This window comes from Hyaena hyaena, unplaced genomic scaffold (genome assembly GCF_003009895.1).
Source record: "Hyaena hyaena isolate Hyena2069 unplaced genomic scaffold, ASM300989v1 scaffold_165, whole genome shotgun sequence".
Lineage (NCBI taxonomy): Eukaryota > Metazoa > Chordata > Mammalia > Carnivora > Hyaenidae > Hyaena > Hyaena hyaena.
In genome coordinates this window covers 504,861-523,072 of record NW_024080797.1, presented here as the reverse complement: position 1 = coordinate 523,072, position 18,212 = coordinate 504,861, and positions in this window count along the sequence as shown.

The following is an 18,212-nucleotide window of genomic DNA, read 5'->3' as shown; positions in this document are numbered from 1 at the left end:
GGCCCAGCCAAGAGGAAACAGGTTAGAGTCAGGCACAGATAAAGAAACATTAGGTAACAAAGTGCAGAGACCAGAGTCCATAAGCAAGACAGTCAGATGAATATATTATTTACAGCTTCTAGCTTCTCTTTACACTTCTTTTTGCTGTACTCTGTCAGTCATAAAATGTTCATACTTGAATGGTCTCTGACTCTGCTCTCTATAAACCTTGCCCCTGAGTGTCACTAGATTGGGGCTTTGCAGGGTAAAAAGGGTGGAAATGGCTATAAAGCTATAGTCCTTACAGTAGATGGTAGACTGGTATGTTAATTTCTTAGATGGAGTTCTATTAACAGGGCTAGGGTGAAAATACCTGCCATGAGATGGTAGTGTCAGGTGTTATGGGGGGTGGGGGGTGGGGGAGGGCTGGACCAGGCATAAGTGTTGATTCAAGAAGTAAAAGCAGAGGTAATCTTAAGGGTAACTGAAAGTTGTTGTAAAGAGAAATAAAAAGTTCATGCCCAAAGGACAGCACCAAGCATGAGATCAGAGGGACAAGTATATGCCCATAAACAGGAGGTAGGGCAAGGGATCAAGAGCCGAAGGCACTAGAATTATTTTCCTCAAGCAGACTGCAATCATGAAATAAATATTTGGCATTCTAAGCTGTGCACAATGTTTCAGAGTAGGATCCATTTACATTGAGAATTGGACTCCTGTGCTAGGGGTGCCTGGCCAGTTTAAGGACACAAAGTCAGGTGAATCTCTTCCAAAACTTCCCTACTATCAAACAGGCTAGGCCCAGAGTTACCCATCTGGGTCTTCTTGATGGAAACAAGTTGCTCTCTGGGGCGTGTAGGAATATCCCTTGAGCATCCTTCAATCTCAGCCCTTCCCATCAGGCCAGAGTTGAAACTATTTTTTGAATAGTTCTTGAACTATTCTACATCATCCTCACTAATCGCTTCTTTGGGGGCCCGTATAGGATTGCTGGGATGAGTCTTTCGCAGTATGTAATAGAGAACAGGTGCTAAAATTGGAGGTAGAAATGTACATAGGGGGGAACTGAATATGGGAGACAACCAGAGTTGTGAACTTCACCATTACGAAGGGGCCCAGGCTCTATGACAAGGACAGATGAGGGGGGCAGTATGAGGACAGCCAGGACATCTCCCATCTGAATCATTCCCCTTGCTATTTGGCACTTACTGACAATGGCCTTGTACTATAATGTCCCTTGTGATGCTAGAGGGTATCCTGTGGGTGTTTCTGAGCAGCCTGATTTGACCAGTAGCTGGGCTCACAGAGGTTCAGGATAATAGCGGAAAGAGGTGCCGGCAAGGCAATAAATACCCCAAAATGGAGCATTCCAGGGGAGATGTGTTCAGAGAGCTAGTGTATACAAATTCAGGGGTTATTTCTGGACTGCTCACTTACCTGTTCACCTTTGCCACAAGGAAGGTGTACAAAGAGTGCCACTTTCGCAGCCTCCTCTGGAAATTATTATCCTCAATAAACTCTGTAGCTGCCAAAACTATCTGAGCAGTAGACCATGGTGACTTCCAAACAGTCCCAGGAGAGTCATTAATGCAGATGATATTTTAGAGCCCAATGAGTCAAAAGACAAGGTTTTTGAGCACATTCCTGCCCTGACCTCCCCTGAATAGGGGACGTGGAGGTTACAGGATCCACTCAGGGGGCCAGGGCCTTTCTCCCTCGGCAGCAACTTGGTAAAGTTGAGTGATGGCTCAACTTGGCCTTGCTTCAACTACCCTCCAATCCCCAAAGATAAGTAACATCACCTCCTGAGCAAACTAAGACAAGGCATGATTATGTAACTTGCCCACAGTCACACAGCTCTGAGCAGAGGACCTAGGATTGGAGCCCATATCTGTCTTAGTTCAAAGTGTATGATCTTACCAACTAACTTAGCACTGCCTCAAGGTAGAGAGCCCAGCTATGCTAGAAACCAATATAAATCCAATTATTTCCAGTAAGTAGGTCTTCCTTGGAGTGCCTGGAAAAAGATGTTTTTGTTGTTGTTGCTTCTTTGTTTTTATTTTTCATCAGTGGCCAAACCTACTTTTGGTAATGAAATGATGACCTTCTCAAAGTTTATACTCACTCAAGGCTCATTCCAGGACCTAGGAGACATGAGAACACCAGTAAATTTGTCAAAATAATCATTGAAATCAGGGAAAGAATTAGTCTCAGTAGGAAGCTGGAATTATAGATCTTTAAAACTAATATAACCATGTTATAGAAATTTGGAAAACAGAGAAAAATGAAAGCATACATAATTCTAACTCTACCACAATCATTGTTACAATTTCATACAACTTTTACACACATTTTATATGCATATTTATTTTTTTAATGTTTTTAAAAATTTATTTCTGAGAGAGAGACAGCTTGAGCAGGGGAGGGTCAAAGAGAGAGAGAGATACAAAATCTTAAACAGGCTCCAGGCTCTGAGCTAGCTGTCAGTACAGGGCCTGACATGGGTCTTGAGCCCACAAACCGTGAGATCATGACCTGAGCCTAAGTCAGATGCTCAACCGACTGAGCCACTTAGGCTCCCCTATATGCATATTTAGATTTTGTAATAATTGTGTGCATGTTTTGTACCCTGCCTTTTTAAAATTTTAATTCCAGTATAACTAACATACAATGTTATATTAGTTTCAGGTGTACTATATAGTGATTCAGAGATTCTATACATTACTCAGTGCTCGTGAAGTGTACTGTTCACACTCTTCACTTATCTGACCCATCCCTCCACCCACCTCCCCTCTGGTAATCTTCACTTTGTTCTACTACATTCTCTGGTTTGTCTCTTCTTTTGTTGTTCATTTGTTTTGTTTCTTAAATTCCACATGAGTCAAATTATATGGTATTTCTCTTTCTCTGACTTATTTCACTTAGCAATATACCCTCCGCTAGCTCCATCCATGCTCTTGCATATGGCAAGATCTCATTCTTTTTTATAGCTGAGTGATATTTATTGTGTATATGCACCACATCTTCTTTGTCCATTCACCTACTGACAGACACATGGGCTGAGTCCATAATTTGGCTATTGTAAATAACACAATAAACATAGAGGTAAAGACATCTTTTCAAATTAGTGTTTTGGTATACCTAGTAGTGGAATTACTAGATCATATGGTAATATTCTTTTTTCTTTTTTTATGTTTTATTCATTTTTGAGAGAAAGAGAGAGAGGGGGGAGAGAGAATCTGAAGCGGGCTCTGTGATGACAGCAGTGAGCCCGATGGAGGCCTCGAACTCATGAACCATAGTATCATGACCTGAGCCAAAGTCAAATGCTCAACCAACTAAGCCACTCAGGTGCCCTGGTAATTCTATTTTTAATTTTTTGAGGAACCTCTATACTGTTTTTACACAGTGGCCTCACCCTGCATTTCGGGGATCCTGCCTTTTTTTCCTTAATATTACATCATATGCATTTTTCCATTTTGATTCATAGCTTTCTTAAAAATTTATTTACTCAGCTATGTAACATTTCATGGAGTGGGCTACAACCAAAATTTACTTAAATCATTTCCCTGCTGTTGGATATTTAGGTCACTGCAAGTTTTTGCTATTATAAATTATTCTGCAGTGAACATCTTTATACAAATAGCATTTTATTGGCATCAAGTGTTTAGATTCTTTACTTCTTCTTATACTCACTGCCACTCTGTACCAGATCTTAAGCATATTCCTCAGTCAATAGGTTAACATGTTAGCCGCTCTCCCCTTCTTCCAATCTATTCTATGTAACACTAAGAGATTAAATTCCCTAAAATACCATCATGTCACTTTCTTACTGAAGATATCTGTATTTACCTGTCTTCCATGTGGTATGATTAGACTACTCTATTATAACCTTTACAGACCAAAATGCAAAGCGTGTTGGGCCCCCAACGGCTGACCGGAAGGAACCAGGAAATAAACCGGAGAGACAATGGGACTCGACTCACGACGTAGCAACGCAAGAACAATATTGGATCCCTAAAGGCATGTCACAGTGTTCACTGCAGCGAGGAAAACTTGGGTCCAGTTCAAGTTGGACCCACTCAGAAGGCCTAATTCAGTAAGGACACGGCATCAATGGTCACTGAGGGGGGGTAACACATACAGTCAAGTGGAACCAGAAATCAAAGTTCAAGAGAAGTTTATCCAGGTTGAACCAGACTTAGAGTGGCAGAAGCAGTGTCAGACACCCTGGGGCAAAGGAGCCAGCATAAACTGGACAGAAGATCAGAGCCCAGCCAAATAGTTCTTGGTTTGTGGCATGGTTCCAGAAGTACCAGATTACTAAAAAGCAAATAAGGAACCAGGGGAGAACCCCAGTTGTATCAACTGGGCCCTTTTAGGGACGGTAGGGAAGACTGTGCTTGCAAGAAGAAGGCAAGCTTGGAAGTGATCAGGTTTGGAGGAGGATCAGCACACTCGATGTCTGGTTGAGAGCAGCAGACTTGCATCTGGAACTACGGGACCTGGGTTCTTAATGTGCCACCTGTGGACTGAGAAAATCTATTACAAGACTGCAAAGACTTAGCCTGCCGGTGCAAGGGCCTACTGTTCACAGCTGGCAGAGGCTGACATCCAGAAAGAGCCTCCAACCAAAACCCACATAAGGACAAGCACATACCTATGCACAGATAATCAGATAATCGGTTTGTGGGCTCAAACCTGAGGTGGCATTTCCCTTCTGACTAAATCCGAAAGAAAAGATATAATGAGGGGCGCCTGGGTGGCTTAGTTGGTTAAGCGGCCGACTTTCGCTTAGGTCATGATCTCGCGGTTCGTGGGTTCGAGCCCCGCATCGGGCTCTGTGCTGACTGCCGGCTCAGAGCCTGGAGCCTGTTTCAGTCTTTGACTCCCTCTCTCTCTGACCCTCCCCTGCTCACGCTGTCTCTCTCTCTGTCTCTCTCCTAGAAATTAAAAAAAAAAAAAAAAAAAAAAAAGATATAATGAGGCATCAAAACAAAAAAAAACAACCCAAAAGATATGGAGGAATGAAATATGGAGCTAGAATTTTCCCCTCTACACATTAGCCAATCTGAAAGAAGACCAGCCACGCAAGGAAATACATTTGAGAGAGAGCCATTCTCCACCTCTTCATGCCACTCAAGAACACTGCAGCATCTCTCCAAGGTCAAGAACACTTATGTATAGCTGAGTCCTGCTTCCTTTAAACTTGTCAGCGTTGTATCAGCCAAATTAAGCACAGATAATAATATAGAGTCGGTTTTTTACTAAGATAAAATTTACTTGCAGTTAAATGTATAGATCTTAAGTGCATGATGAAATGAGTTTTTGTGGGGAATAGCTGAGGACTTCCCCGGGCTGACACGATTAGCGTATAGAAGTACAAGGCATGCAGAAGTACAAAGCCATAGGATGCTCACACCGGAGCTTGAGTAAACCAGATTAGGACTCCAGGATAGAGAGGGAGGGTGCAAAGGCACCCAGGACAGAGAGGGAGGGTGCAAAGGTACCTAGGACGGGGAGGGAGGGTGCCAGTACAAAGGTATATGAGGTAAGCAAGATTAGGCATTCAGGGCAAAAAAACAAAACAAAACAAAACAAAAACCCAGTTTAGTACTATAGCAGAAAGCTGCTTTCACAGGAAGGAAGAACCAAATTAGATAAACAGGTAAATAGGGCCATAGACCGCTGCGCTGCAGGTGATACTGCCCAGAGCAGAGCTGATTTACAAAAGAAAAGGTGCCTTGTTAACCTTGAAGTTATTTGCCCTATCTGTCTTCTCCCCTAGACTAGCTACGATAAGCAGACATGGCGCCTCCTGTCTGCCATTAGCAACCATCTGCCCATCTGCCCAGTGCCAGGATTATGTTTTATATGGACTCAAACCCCAAACACTGTCTATCTTCAAAACCCCTTTCCCTCATGCCCATGAGTTGATGTTCACCGATTCATTGTCTCTCTGTGAACACCCATCATGTTTGTAAGCCTTCTGATCTTAATAAATACGAGGCAAGAACCCTTATTCAGGGCTCTTGTCTTTTCCCCGACATTAGCCATCTCTGCTATTTTAATCCTGTGTCCCATTCTCTTGCTAAGAGAGAGCTTTAGACTTAGAGTCTACGACAAATTTTCATGAATGTACACACATATGTAAACACCACTTCTGTCACTACAGCTCTTTCCTCATGGATGTGGCTTTTTAAATATCCTCTCTTCTCTTTATTTTTTTAAAAATAAGACTGGGGCGCCTGGCTGGCTCATGAAGTAGAGCATGCGACTCTTGATCTTGGAGTCAAGGCTTCCATGTTGGGTGTAGTTTATTTACTTAAAAAAAAAACAAAATGAAACTCTCTCTCTCTCTCTGTCTCTGTCTCTCTCTCTCTGTCTCTCTCCATATATATACATACACATGACATTCTTTTTTGGGGAGAAGTTTTAGGTTTATAGAAATACCCTCTCCCCCCCCCCGCCGTGTCCCCCCATTAGTAACATCTTGCCTTAGTATAGTTCATCTGTCAGAACTGATGAGCCAATACTGATACATTATGGTGATCTGAAGTCCAAATGTACACTACAATTTGTGTTGTACATTCTATGGGTTTTGATAAATGTATGATGACATGTATCCACCATTACAGTAACATAGTTTCACTGTCCTAAGAACCTCTTGTATTTCACCTCTTTATCCCACCTTCTGATCCCTGGAAACAGCTGGTATTATTTTCTCCATAGTTTTGCCTTTCCAAGAATATTGGATAATTGGAATTACATACTACGTAACTTTTTCAGATTGGCTTCTTTCATTTTGCAGTATATAGAGTTAAGTTTCCTCCATGTCTTTGCATGGCTTGACAGCTCATTACTTTTTTATTGCAGAATAATATTCCACTGGCTGGATGTACCACAATCTGTTTATCCATTCTCTCAGAGAAAGACATCCTGTTTGCCTCCAAGTTTTGGCAATTTTGAATAAAGCAGCTATAAACATTTGTGTGTAGATTTGTTGCGTGAAAGTTAAATTTTCAGCGCATTTGGGAAAATATTAAGAAGCATGACTGCTGAATCTTATGGTACGGTTTTGTAAAAAATGCAAACCAAACATGCAAACAAAAACAAAAAGGAAAAGAGCACTGCTAAATTGCCCTCCAAACTCACAGTATTATTTTGTATTCTGAACACCAACAATGAATGAGTTCCCACTGCTCCACATACTCAGTAGCATTTGGTGTTGTCAGTGTTTTGGATTTTGGCCATTCTAACAGAAGTACAGTAGTATCTCATTGTTGTTTTAATGTGCAGTTCCTTTTAGGTATATGATGTTGAACATCTCTTCATATAATTATTGGCCATTTGTATATCTTCTTTGGTGACATGACTATTCAGATCTTTTGTTCATTAAAAATGTTGCGTTGTTCTCTAATTGTTGAGTTTTAAGAGTTCTTTATACATTGTGGATACCGGTCCTTTACCAGATATGTATTTTGCAAAGATTTTCCTTTCAATTTCTGGATTACTTCATTCCCTGAACAGTGTCCTTTGCAGGGCAGTTTATAAAATTTTAATGAAGTCCTACTTCTCAATTTTTTCTTTCATGGATCATGCTTTTGGTGCTTTATCTGAAAAGTCATCACCAAAACCAAAGTCACTTAGAATTTCTATTTTATCTCCTAGGAGTTATGTGTATTTAGGCTTATAATTCGTTTTGAGTTACTTTTTATGAAAGCTGTATAGATTCATTTTTTGCATGTGGATATCCAGCTATTCTAGCACCATTTGGTGAAAAGACTATTATTTCTCCAATAAATTGCCTTTTGCTCCTTTATCAAAGATGACTATTTTTGTGTGGATCTATTTCTGGGCTCTCTATTCTTGGATTAGGATTGCATTCAAACTATAGATCAAGTGGAAAGAATTGATATCTTGACATATTGATGTGCATGGAATATCTATTACTTAGATCTTTGATCTCTATTTCAATGTTGGTGCTAATGTAAATGGTATTATGCTTTTAATTTTAAATTCCACTTGCTTGTCACTGGTACATAAAGAGGCAATTGACTTTTGTCAATTAACCTTGTATCCTGCAACCTTGATATGACCACTTAATTGCAGGTATCTTTTTGTTGTTGTTGATTCTTTGGGATTTTCTAAATAGACGGTCATGTCATCTGCAAACAAAGACTATTTTATTTCTTCCTTCTCAACCTGTTTATCTTTCCCCCTTTTTCTTGCCTTATTTCATTAGATACGACTTCAAGCATGATGTTGAATAGGAGTGTTGAAAGACTACATTCCAGTCATGTTCCCAATGAACTGGGAAAGTACTCAGTTTCTCATCATTAAGTATGTTAACTGTAGCTTTTTTGAATAGATATTCTTTATCAAGTTAAGGAAACTCCCCTCCCCATTCCTAGTTTTTTGAGAGTTTATACCATGAATAAGTGTCAGATTTTGTCAATTTATTTTTCTGCAACTATCAATATGATCATATGATTTTTTTCTATTGACGTGATGGATTACATTAATTGATTTCAAATATTGAACTAGCCTTGTATAATTGGAATAAATCCCACTTGGTTGTGGTGTATAATTTTTTATGCATTGTTTGATTTGACTGGCTAATACTTTGTTGAAGAGGAATTGCTTTTTGAGCAGCAGTGAAACATATTATTTTACAATAATCCACACAGGTTGGTGCAGAAAAAACTTTTTTTTACATTCTTTGCATAGCAGTATGATTAAATACTCATGCTAATTGGGGCTATAGATTCAAGAATACAAAGAATAGGATTGGGTTAAAAAATGGCATCTATATATCTTTTGTATTTGGTCTCTCTCTCTCCAATTGTGATACCGCACCCTGCACTTTCTCAGCTCCAAATCCCACTGCCTTTTGGGAAAGTGCAAAAAGATTTCCAGTTTTTCATGGTAGATTAAACTAAAGATCAAATTAAAAAAGTATTTTTACCCACTCACTCCTGAAACCAAACAAAAGTTGTAGTAAAGAACTTAAAAATCCAAAACCACAAAAAAGAGGGGGGAGGGAGGAAGGAAACAGCAGATAAGTATTATCAACGAAATTTTGGAAAATAGAAAACAGATGGTGGAGTGGAAATTTTCTTAGCAGACAGGAGAAAGCTTAAGGAAACCCAACGAGACTTGTTAGCAATAGCATGCCAACGGGAAGCAATCCAATTCACCTAAAAGAACCCTGAGAAGGCGTGGACAGTAAAGGCACCGTATAAGACAGAAAGTGGGTGTGAGAATGGGATTAAAGTGTCTATGGAAAGTCTCTTCTGTACTTCATAAAGGTGGGTACCCTTTACCAGCCCACAGAAGGGGTGAGCGGCTTACTTTATTTTTGTCCTACACTAAGCATTGTAGTGGAAGGCAGTGAAGAAACGTCCTTGAAACATTTTTGCATGGAATTCTGCATTCTGAAAGGTCCCCTTTCCCACGATCATCTCCCAAGCTTATGCCACCAACCACCATTGCACCACACCACCCCCCTCACTCACCCCTATTCTCCTAGAGAAACATGCAGAAATATTTGCATTTGGTGGTTGTCCAATAAAACAACTACATGCCTGTCAATTACACCAGACAACAAGCCCTGTTCATACACATTAAGCTTTTAATTATTTTTTAATATCATATTTCTATAGGTAAAAGGCCAGCCCACAATCACTAGGCAATTGAGGAACACCTCTAAATGTTCTTTTTCAAGATTGCTTTGAATACTTTAGGTCATTGTCATTTGCAATTCTACCTAAATTCAATTGGCTACTCAATTCCTACACAAAAAGCCTGGTGGGATAGAAATCAACTTGGGGGAAAGTTAATATATTGGCAATACTGGGTCTTCCAATTCCTCAGCATGGTATTTCCCTCCGTTTCTTGAGATTTTTTTTTGTTTTTTTCTCAAAAGTATTTTGTAGTTTCCAGGATAGGCGTCGTGGGTATCTTTTGCTAAATTCTTCCTAAATGTTGTAAATTTTGACATTCCTGTAAATGGAATTTAAATTTTTCATTTCCGGGGCGACTGAGTGGCTGAGTCGGTTGAGTATCTGACTCTTGATTTCGGCTCAGGTCATGATCTCATGGTTCGTGAATTCGAGCCCCGAGATTGGATCTGTGCTGACAGTGTGGAGCCTGCTTGGAATTCTCTCTCTCCCTCTCTCTGACTCTCCCCTGATCACTCTCTCTCTCTCAAAAACAAAGAAATAAACTCAAAATTTTTCTTTAATTTGAATTTCCAATTTTTTGCTGCTAGTATATAAAATTAAAATTGATTTTTGTATATTAAATTTTTATACTGTAACCCTGCTAAGTTCTTATCTTTTTTATAGATTCCTTAGGATTGTCCATGCAGTCTACAGTTTAGATTGATACACCCGTGTAGCCCACACTCCATCAAGATGTAGAACATCTACATGCTCCAGAAATCTCCCTAGTATCCCTTCACAGTTAATCCCACCACTGCCAGAGTCAGTAACTGTTCTGAGTTTTTTCCATCATAGATTAGTTCTCTCTCCTCTAAAACTTCATTTAAATGGAATCATGCATTACATACTCTAATTTTGTTCACTTAGTGTAATGTTCTATGTAACTCACCCATACTGTTACCTGTATAAATAGTACATTTTTGGGCACCTGGGTGGCTCGGTCGGTTAAGCGACCAACTTCAGCTCAGGTCATGATCTCTTGTGGTTCATGAGTTCGAGCCTCACATCAGGCTCTCTGCTGTCAGTGCAGAGCCCACTTCGGATCCTCTGTCCTGCTCTCTCCATGCCGCTCCCCTGCTTGCGCTCTTTCTCAAAAATAAACATACAAAAACTTTTTTTAAATAATATATTTTGATTACTGAGTAGCATTATATGGTTATATCAAAGAGAGAGAGCACAGTGGGGAAGGGGCAGAGAGAGAGGCAGAGAAAGAATATCCCAAGCAGGCTCTGCACTGTCAGCACAAAGCCCAACGCAGGGCTCAAACTCACTCGAACTGTGAGATCATGACCTAAGCCAAAGTTAGACGCTTAACCAACTGAGCCACCCAAGAGCCCCTATATCAAAATTTTTAAATCCATTTTCCTACTGATAGATATTTTGTTCCAGATTTTGGCTATTAGGAAGACAACTGCTATAAGTATTCTCATCCAAGTATTGGCATGGGCATACATTTTCATTTTTCTTGGGTAAATACCTAGGAGTGGAACTGCCAGCCCAGAGGAAGGGGTGACATTATAAGAAACTACCAAAACTTACCCAAAGTGATTTTGTAATTTTACATTACACCAGCAATTTATGAGGGTTCTGGTGGCTTCACATATTGCTCTCAACTTTTCTATCATCCTTTTTTTATTTATTTTAGCCATTCTAATGGTATCTTGTGGGGTTTATTTCCTAAGTGCGTGTTTATTTTGGAAACTATCTCAAACTTACAGTGTTTTGCAAGGGGATAATTTAAGACTATTTAGATACATTTGCCATTTAACTTGCAATTCATTCACTTATTTAGAGTGAATGTGGACTCGTGGATTCTTGATTTATTCAGTGGCTTACAATTTGTTGCCATTATTTATTTTGAAGTCCAGATTTCATCAGTGGGAGCCCAGTCAAGCCGAATTCTGTGTCTTTGACAGATCCCCATCATTCCTTGGGGACATCCTCACTTTGGGGCACAAAATGTTCCAGGCTTATTCTGTACATTCCCTACCCTCGTCCTCATTATCAGTCATTTCTCCAAAATGCATTGGTTCTCTTACATGGAGGAGTGTTTTCAGAAATCAAGATTGGACCTCTAAATACGCTCATAGTTGATGCTTTCAAACCTTGTCAGTGGTCACAGCTAGATATAATATGGTTGTGTGTACCTATGGATATCTATGTATACCACATATATTGAGATATTCATGGACATAAATACAGGTATGTGTGTTATACATACACATATTACATCCATATTTATGTATTTACTTATATAAGCAGTTCCAACACCACAGGTTCATTCTACTTTCTACATTTGTAACTCCCTTCTCTGATAGTAAGAAACCTGGCTGCCATTATCATTAAATATACACTTTTGCTCTTTGTTTGTTTCTGTCCACTTCATTCTTTTTTCTTCTCTTCTTGCCTTCTTTTGGGATATTTGAACACTTTATAGTATTCCGTTTTGATTTTTCTGTTAGCTTTTTAGCTATATATCTTGCCTAATTTTGGTAGTTACTCCAAAGCCTTCAAAATACATCTTTTTTTTTTTAATTTTTAATAGTTTATTGTCAAGTTGGTTTCCATATAACACTCAGTGCTCATCCCCACAATTGCCCTCCTCCATGCCCATCACCCCCCTTCCCCTTCCCCCCACCCCATCTGCCCTCAGTTTGTTCTCAGCATTCAAGAGTCTCTCATGGTTTGCCTCCCTCCCTCTCCCCAACTATTTTTCCACTTCTTCTCACCCATGGTCCTACATTAAGTTCCTCGTAATCCTCCTATACATGCAAACATATGGTATGTGTCCTTCTCTACCTGACTTATTTCGCTCAGCGTAACACTCTCAAGTTCCATCCATGTTGCTACACAAGGCCAGATTTCATTCTTTCTCATTGCCATGTAGTATTCCATTGTATAGATAAACCACATCTTCTTGAACCATAAGTCAGTTGATGGACACTTAGGCTCTTTCCATGTTTTGGCTATTGTTGAAAGTGCTGGTATGAACATTGGGGTACGTGTGCCCCTATGCATCAGCACTCCTGTATCCCTTGGGTAAATTCCTAGCAGTGCTATTGCTGGGTCATAGGGGGAGTTCTGTTAATTTTTTGAGGAACCTCCACACTGTTTTCCAGAGGGGCTGTACCAGTTTACATTCCCACCAACAGTGTAGGAGGGTGCCCATTTCTCCACATCCTCGCCAGCATCTAGAGTCCTCTGATTTCCTCATTTTAGCCACTCTGACTGGTGTGAGGTGGTATCTCAGTGTGGTTGTGATTTGTATTTCCCTGATGAGGAGGGATGCTGAGCATCGTTTCTTGTGTCTGCTGGCCACCTGGATGTCCTCTTTGGAGAAGTGTCTGTTCATATCTTCTGCCCATTTTTTCACTGGATGTTTTGTTTTTCAGGTGTGGAGTTTGGTGAGTTCCTTATAGATTTTGGATACTAGCCCTTTATCTGATATGTCATTTGCAACTATCTTTTCCCGATTCCGTTGGTTGCCTATTAGTTTTATGGATTGTTTCCTTTGCCGTACAGATTTTAATCTTCATGAGGTCCCAGTAGTTCATTTTTGCTCTTGATTCCCTTGCCTTTGGATGTGTCAAGTAAGAAGTTTCTGCGGTGGAGGTCAAGCAGGTTGTTTCCAGCTTTCTCCTGTAGGGTTTTGATGGTTTCCTGTCTCACATTCAGGTCGTGTATCCATTTTGAGTTCATTTTTGGGTATGGTGTGAGAAAATGATCTAGTTTCATTCTTCTGCATGTTGCTGTCCAGTTCTCCCAGCACCATCTGTTAAAGAGGCTGTCTTTTTTTCCACTGGATACTCTTTCCTGTTTTGTCAAAGGTTAGTTGGCTGTACACTTTTGGGTACAAATCTGAGTTCTCTATTCTATTCCATTGATCTGTGTGTCTGTTTTTGTGCCAATACCATACTGTCTTGATGACGACAGCTTTGTAACAGAGGCTAAAGTCTGGGATGGTGATGCCTCTCGTTTTGGTTTTCTTCTTCAATATTACTTTGACTATTCGGGGTCTTTTGTGGTTCCACAAAAATTTTAGGATAGTTTGTTCTAGTTTTGAGAAGAATGCTCATGCAATTTTGATTGCGATTGCATTGAATGTGTAGATTGCTTTGGGTAGTAATGACATTTTAACTATATTTATTCTTCCCACCCATGAGCATGGAATGTTTTTCCATTTCTTTGTGTCTTCTTCAATTTCCTTCATAAGTTTTCTATAGTTTGCATCATACAGATCTCTTTTTTCTTACGTTAGGCTTATTCCTAAGTATTTTATGGTTTTTTGTGCAATTGTGAATGGGATCAGTTTCTTGATTTCTCTTTCTGTTGCTTCGTTTTTGGTGTATAAAAATTCAGGCGATTTCTGTATGTTGATTTTGTATCCTGCAACTTTGCTGAATTCATGGATCAGCTCTAGTAGGCTTCTGGTGGAGACTGTCGGGTTTTCTATGTAGAGTATCATGTCGTCTGCGAAAAGTGAGAGTTTGACTTCTTCTTTGCCAATTCTGGTGCCTTTTAATTCCTTTTGTTGTCTGATGGCTGATACTAGGACTTCCAGCACTATGTTAAACCATAGTGGTGAGAGTGGACATCACTATCGTGTTCCTGATCTCAGGGGGAAAGCTCTCAGTTCTTACCCGTTGAGGATGATTTTAGCTGAAGGCTTCTCATAGATGGCTTTTATGATGTTTAAGTAGGTTCCTTCCATCCTGACTTTCTCTAGAGTCTTTATCAAGAAGGGATGCTGTATGGGGCGCCTGGGTGGCTTAGTCGGTTAAGCGTCCGACTTTCGCTTAGGTCATGATCTTGCGATTCGTGGGTTCGAGCCCCACGTCGGGCTCTGTGCTGACTGCCAGCTCAGAGCCTGGAGCCGATTTCGGAGTCTGTGACTCCCTCTCTCTCTGACCCTCCCATGCTCACGCTGTCTCTCTCTCTCTCTAGAAATAAATTAAAAAAAAAACATTTTTTAAAAAAAGGGATGCTGTATTTTGTCAAATGCTTTTTCTGCATCTATCAACAGGATCATATGGTTTTTTTCTTTTCTTTTGTTGATGTGATGTATCATATTGATTGATTTGTGAACGTTGAACCAGCCCTGTAACCCAGGAATGAATCCCACTTGATCTTGGTGGATGATTCTTTTTATGTGCTGTTGGATTCGATTTGCAAGTATCTTTTTGAGGATTCTTGCATCTGTATTCATCAAGGATATCGGCCTGTATTTCTCTTTTCTTGCTGGATCTCTGTCTGGCTTGGGAATCAGAGTGATGCTGGCTTCATAAAATGAGTCCGGGAGTTTTCCTTCGATTTCTATTTTTTGGAATAGCTTGAGAAGAATTGGGATTAATTCTGTTTTAAATGTCTGGTAGAATTCCCCAGGGAAGCCATCAGGTCCAGGGCTTTTATTTGTTGGGAGATTTTTGATCACTGATTCAACTTTTTCACTAGTTATGGGTCTGTTCAGATTTCCTATCTCTTCCCGTGTGAATTTTGGTAGTGAGTGTGTGTTTAGGAATTTGTCCATTTCTTCTAAGTTGTCCAATTTATTGGCAGATAATTTTTCATAGTATTCCCTGATAATTGCTTGTATTTCTGAGGGGTTGGTTGTAATAAGTCCATTTTCATTCATGATTTTATCTATTTGAGTGCTCTCTCTTTTCTCTTTGAGAAGTCTGGCTAAAGGTTTGTCAATTTTGTTTATTTTTTCAAAAAACCAACTCTTGGTTTCATTGATCTGTTCAACTATTTCTTTGGTTTCTATATTGTTTATTTCTGCTCTGATTTTTACTATTTCTCTTCTCCTACTGGGTTTGGGGTGCTCATGTCACTCTCCCTCTAGTTCCTTTAGGTGAGCTGTTAGATTTTGCACTTGTGCTTTTTCTAATTTCTTGAAATAGGCCTGGAGTGCAATGTACTTTCCTCTTAGGACTGCCTTCACCGCATCCCATAGAGCTTGGATTGTTGTATTTTCATTTTCATTTGTTTCCATATATTTTTTAATTTCTTCTCTAATTGTCTGATTGGCCCATTGATTCTTTAGTAGGGTGTTCTTTAACCTCCATGTTTTTGGAGGTTTTCCAGACTTCTTCCTGTGATTGATTTCAAGTTTCATAGCATTGTTATCTGAAAGTGTGCATGGTATGATCTCAATTCTTTTATACTTATTGAGGGCTTCTTTATGTCCCAGTATGTGATCTATCTTGGAGAACGTGCCATGCGCACTTGAGAAGAAAGTGAATTCCCTGGCCTCAGCATGTAGAGTTCTAAATATATCTGTCAGATCCATCTGATCCAATGTGTCATTCAAGTCCATTGTGTCTTTAGTGATTTTCTGTCTAGTTTATCTATCCATTACTGTAAGTGGAGGATTAAAGTCCCCTGCTATTAGCACATTCTTATCTATAAGATTGCTTCTGTTTGTAATTGTTTTAAATATTTAGGTGCTCCCATATTTGGTGCGTAGACATTTATAACTGTTAGTTCTTCCTGATGGATAGACCCTGTAATTATTATATGATGCCCTTCTTCATCCCTTATTACTGTCTTTAAAGTTCAGATTGTCTGATGTTAAGTATAGCTACTCCAGCTTTCTTTTGACTGATATATATTTCTCCATCCCATTACTTTTAATCTGAAGGCAATTTCCAGTCTAAACTGCGTTTTTTGTAGACAGCAAATAGATGGATTTTGGTTTTTTTATCCATTCTGCTACCCCATGTCTTTTGATTGGAGCATTCAGCCTATTTACATTCAGTGTTATTATTGAAAAATATGGGTTTAGAGTCATTGTGTCATTTGTGGGATTCATGCTTGTGGTGGTGTCTCTAGCATCTTGCTTTCCTTGTATCATTTCCCTCTGATATTCTCTCTTAGTATTTCTTGTATGGTTGGTTTAGTGTTGACAAATTCTTTCAATTTTTGTTTATTTGGAAAGACTTTTATCTCTCCTTCTATTCTGAATGACAGGCCTGCTGGATAGAGGATTCTTGGCTGCATATTTTTTCTGTTCATCACATTGAAGATCTCCTGCCATTCCTTTCTGGCCTGCCAAGTTTCAGTAGATAGGTCTGTCACCATTCTGATAGGTTTCCCTTTGTATGTTAGGGCCCTTTTCTCCCTAGCTGCTTTCAGAATTCTCTCTTTGTCCTTATATTTTGCCAGTTTCACTATGATATGTTGTGCAGAAGATCAATTCAAGTTACGTCTGAGGGGATTTCTATGTGCTTCTTGAATTTCAACATCTACTTGCCTCCCCAGGTTGGGGAAGTTCTCTGCTATAATTTGTTCCAGGACTCCTTCAGCACCTTTCCCCCCTCTCTTCCTCTTCTGGGATTCCTACGATACGGATATTGTTGTGTTTGATTATATCGCTGAGCTCTCGAACTCTTCTTTCATGTTCCTGGATCAGTTTATCTCTCTTTTCCTCAGTTTCTTCTTTTTCTATAATAGTGTCTTCTAAATCACTCATTCTCCTTTCTGCCTCTTCAATCCGTGCATTGGACGCCTCCAGTTTATTATGTATCTCATTTATCGCATTTTTAAATTCATCACAATTATTTTTAAGCTCCATAGTGTTTGTAGCCATAGTTTCTCTGATGTCCTCTATGCTTTTTTCGAGCCCAGCGATTAATTTTATGATTATTGTTCTAAATTTTTGTTCAGTTATGTTGCTTATATCTGTTTGGAGCAGTTCTTTAGCTGTCATTTCTTCCTGGAATTTCTCTGGAGGAGAGTTCTTCCATTTCATTATTTTGGTTAGCTTTCTATCTCTTGTTAATTTTAAAAGCTTGTTGTACACTCTGCCCCTGCGAGTTCTACTGTATTAGAGACAGCTCTTTGTTCAGGGCCTGTCTGTTAGGGAAGTGTTCTTTGGATGGTGTCTCTTGGTTTCTCTTGTTGAGCGTTTGGTGATTTTATTTCCCTACTTGTAACAGTATTTGGGACTCTCCACCATGTGTACTTTGGTTTGTTTCTTGAGGTAGCCCTGGAAAAAGAAAACACACATCCACAGAGGGAACAAAGGTACACAAACACACAGACAAAACAAACATGCAAACCCAGGCTCAGGTAAAAACAACAACAAAACAGCTCTCTGGAGGGGATGGGCTTGGTTTGGTGTAGGCAGGTCTCACCTCCACTGTGTCCGCTGGCTGCTCCCTGAGGCCCAGCCTTGGTGGTTGTGGGGAGAAGAATGGCATCACCCCAGTCCCTTCTCAACCAAGCATTGCAAATCATTCCTTTGGGTCCGATCTTCCTGTGCTGAGGACATAGCCAGGGTGGGCTGAGTTCTATGCCCCACGCCCCACCTCGTTTCCAGGTCTCAGTCCGTGGGCTTTGTTTATACCGCCCTAAACTGTCCCGCAGGTCGCTGCTTCTCTGCTGCCAGGGGTTGAGTGGGGGGGGTGGGGGAAGTGTCGCAGCCCCACATCCGCCAGGGTCAAGCAGCGATACAACCGAGTGCATGTGAGGAACGTAGCAACTTAAGGTCCGCAGAGTCCGCCAGGG